The following is a 4458-nucleotide window of genomic DNA, read 5'->3' as shown; positions in this document are numbered from 1 at the left end:
ATCCTGTTCGCAACCATCAGGCAAAATTGTTATGTACATAGACCCAACTTATGTAATATTTAATATTAGACAAATGTTTTTCTGAAGGATATTACAGGCTCTGGCTGGGATGGAGTTAACTTTCCCTGCAGTAGCCCTTATAGTGCTGTGCTCTGCACTTGTAGCTAGAATAGCATTGGTATCACACCAGTGTTTTGTCTATTGTTGAGCAGTGCTGGCACAGCACCAAAACTCCATCCAACCCCTGCAAAGCCAGTAGGATGGGAGAGGGCAAGAAGTGGGGAGGGACCATCACCAGGGCATCTGACTTAAACCGGCCAAAGGGATATTCCATGACATGTGGTGTCACACTCATCAATCAAAGGTGGGAAAAGGAAAGGAGAGAGGGGACTCTCATTATGAAGATGTCTGTCCTCCCAAACAATCACTACAAGTATTGAGGCCCACTTCCCAAGCAGTGCTCAAACTTTGCTTATTAATGGAAAGTAGAGAATAATTTTAAAATCAGGACAATCTGCTTCTAGGAAGAGAACAGTACCAGCTTATTTAAAAACTTTCACTAAGTTTCAGAAACTTTGCAAAACATGTTAAAGCAATATGGGAAATCGTGGTCCTCAGGGAAAATTGCAGTGGTGGATATGGCTCGTTAAGTTTTGGCCATTCAAAATATCTGAGATCTATTCAATCATATACAAGTTTATGTGAACTTAAATGACTTCTACTGTATAGTGGTTTTGAATCAACTTGGTAATTAAAATGGAATAAAGTTCAAGAAGACTACACTAAAGTCATTTAAAATCCTTTATGTTTGGCATTTAAGAAATGCATACTGTATACAAACTATCATAAATAAGACAATTTGAAATACAGATAAATTTGTTTGAAAGTAAACATTTTGCAAGTCTAACTGGAAATACATTGGAAACTGGCTAACTAAATACTCCATATTGAATGAAATAATGTCCAATCATATCTAAATGCTTCTTGGAGAATTAAACACCAGTAGTGATAGTAGCAGTTACTGATATGCAGGCATATTTGGTATCCTAGTCCTTAAAATATAATCAGATAGGAAATTTAAAAAGCAATAAAGAAAAGAAAAGTATTTTTTTATAAATTATCAAAGGGGGACAGAAAAAAAAAAAAAAAGTATATTAGTAAAATTTCCATATGATACAGGAAGAGGATTCTACACATTAATATTCCTGATTTACATATACACATAAAGCCAACTTTCCTTTCCTTCCTTTCCTTTCCTTTCTTTCCTTTCCTTTCTTTCCTTTCCTTTCCTTTCCTTTCCTTTTCCTTTTCCTTTCCTTTCCTTTTTCCTTTCCTTTCCTTTCCTTTCCTTTCCTTTCCTTTCCTTTCCTTTCCTTTCTTTCCTTTCCTTTCCTTTCCTTCCTTTCCTTTCCTTTCCTTTCCTTTTCCTTTCCTCTTCCTTTCCTTTCCTCTCCTTCCTCTCCTCTCCTCTCCTCTCCTCTCCTCTCCTCTCCTCTCCTCTCCTCTCCTCTCCTCTCCTCTCCTCTCCTCTCCTCTCCTCTCCTCTCCTCTCCTCTCCTCTCCCTCCTCTCCTCTCCTCTCCTCTCCTCTCCTCTCCTCTCCTCTCCTCTCCTCTCCTCTCTCTCCTCTCCTCTCCTCTCCTCTCCTCTCCTTCCTCTCCTCCTCTCCTCTCCTCTCCTCTTTTTTTCTTAATAAAAATCTGAATATTATGTTCTTGGTCTGACTATTAATCATTCTCCTTTACCTCACATTACCATTTGGCTTTCCACCAAGACATTTAAGATTATTATTATTATTATTATTATTATTTTTCTGTGAGTCTCTGTCTGTGAAGATAAAACAACATTTGTTTTAAGAGGAAAATTTTCCACATGCTTTTCATAATAGTTGGCAGCATCTATTTTTCACTCAGTGTTATGAGATCTCTAATAATATCAGAAGAAAATTCAAGTAGGATTGTTGTATTAAGAATCTAAATTTTACTTCATCCTTTGCTGGTTAAGCAGACAAGCACAAGCCACTAACAGGTTAAACAAGCCAGGTACTCACTTTCATTATACCTGAATCCAAGAAACTATGTTGCCCACTTTAGTGACTGCAGATAACTTTACTTTCTTTCAAATTTATCTGAGAGTCCTGGGCAGTTAGTTGTTCCAAAAGAGTCCTTGCAAGAACAGGAGTCTGTTAGTCTGTTAGTACTGGCTATAGGAGTAATGGGTGACTGGGGATAAGAAAAAGTTAAGACATGAGAGTGAAATAAAAAAAAAATACAATAAAAACAAAAAAAAAAAAAAAAGAAGAGAGAGGCAGAGACAGGATTTTGTTTTATTTCCAACAGGGGTACAAACCAAGGTTACTAACAGGATCCACTACTTCACTGCCTTGGGGAGCTGACTGGAATAATCTCAAAGTATGAAAACTCTGCCAAGGAAGCTGAAGACTTTTCGTTCCTATAGGTTGAAGATAATAACAGGCAAATTTCAAAATGTCATAGACTTGGAACAGAAGACTTGTGACATTTAGTCACAAATTAAGTCAGAAAAATATAAATATGTTTCTTAAAGAGGTAAGCCATCTTCTGTTTTCTGTGGCTTCAGGTTCCAATGGGAATGAAATCAAGTGCGCTTTACTGCAGAAGGAGAAGCTGAATCCATTGGAATCTTAGTATAAAATAAGAAAAAGAAATTTTAAATGAAGCAAGGCCAAGGCCTAGAAATGCAAGTAGGAGAAAGCCTAGAGAAAGGATTTTCAAAGCAGACAATACAAGTCCTTGAATGAAGGCTATGTGCAACTTGCCAGAAACTGAACTGTAGTCAAACAGAAATCTCATCATTTATCTGCAGTTACCTGTAAGGGACAGAGGCACTACAGTGCAATTCACTGGACCTTTCTGTCCTACAAGCATATCTTATCAGAGCAAATAAAACAAAACAAACAAAACAAACAAACAAACAAATCACAAAACACTTAAAACATTTGCCTCCATAATGCATTTTCTTCAAAGAAATGAACTTTCAAAGAAATGACATAACATAACTAATATAACTTATATATAACTTAACATAACTTATTCCATGTTTTTCATTTTTCGTTGTGAAATGTCTATAGCTGCTTTACAGTTAGGACTGGTCACAAGCTTGGCTTTCTGCCAGCCATGTTTTTCAGTGACGCTTTTTCTTCCCCTTCCAAAATCATTCTTCCTCTCTGATATTTAGCATGCCCTATCACAGCTTCTCAGAATACAGAAAGAAAAATCAAGTGTGATATTTGTAATCGATTGCATTTCATAAAATGTACATATCTTTTATTAAATTTAAAAGAGGATAATCTTAACTATTTTAACTCCATTTTTTTTTTTTTTTCTGGCTTTTAAACCCTTGATTTGTGCTGTTGGCATTGTTTAATAATTTTTTGGAAAGGATAGAGTAGGAGTTACAAAGATATAAATAAATGTTTTTTCATATATACATTGCAACAGCTGAAAGAAAAAAAAAAAAAAAAACAAAAAAAAAAACTTCAACATAATGGACCTGATTTTCATTTACACAGTTCTGGCAACATAAAGAACCTTAGAGTGGTCATAAATTATATTTAAATACACTTTATTCTTTTTGCTGCCTGAATGTGTGAAGGGGCCTTTAAGTAAATAAGAATCAGGGCCAATGTATTTGGGACTATATTTCTTTGGAAATCTTTACTATACCTTAACTCCTTATGTTTTGATTTCTGGGACTACTTGTAGTGTAAGTGTACAAGATTCTTACCCTGAATCAACAATAAATGAAATCAGCCATATACATCCAGCAACTTATTTCCATTAAGGAGTAAAAGAAAGGGTAGAAGATTGTGTCATTAAAACCGAGGTTTTCAAGACACCATGAAAATAAGAAGATTAATTTTACCAAAGATTTTGATTGGGAATAATTAGCAATTCTGAATTCTTTCTTAATAGACAAGTTGGGTACTAATTATGTTTCCACCATTTCTTGTGATATTATCATATTAATATCCTCTAGTGACACTTTCATGATGACAAGGGGGAAAAAAGAGATATGGAAAGAACTGAAAAGTTTTCCTAAACTCATAATTATTTCTGGGAATAAAAGAAGCATCATAATAACCCTGGAAAAATGGGTTATTTTGATGAAACATTGAAGGATACTTGATGAGCAACTACAATGACTAAAATTTATGAAGCTTCTTTTCTCTAACACCTCATAATTCAAACAGTGAGGTAACCGCATAAAGTTCTGAAGGTTTCTTCTCTGTCACAGACGACAAGGAATCTGCTGTATCTTTCAGATTAATAGCATTATACTTGCATTTTAGAATAGTGGTTTTAAGAACATCTGAAAGTGTCACTAATGATTTTCTTTATGGGCTTAATAATATACATGTTTATTTTTATTAATAGTGACCTTTCAAGTGTACAGTTAATTATATTTTCATAAAATCTTC

Source organism: Anas acuta, chromosome 5, assembly GCF_963932015.1.
Source record: "Anas acuta chromosome 5, bAnaAcu1.1, whole genome shotgun sequence".
Classification (NCBI taxonomy): domain Eukaryota; kingdom Metazoa; phylum Chordata; class Aves; order Anseriformes; family Anatidae; genus Anas; species Anas acuta.
Note: the sequence above shows the minus strand (reverse complement) of the source record.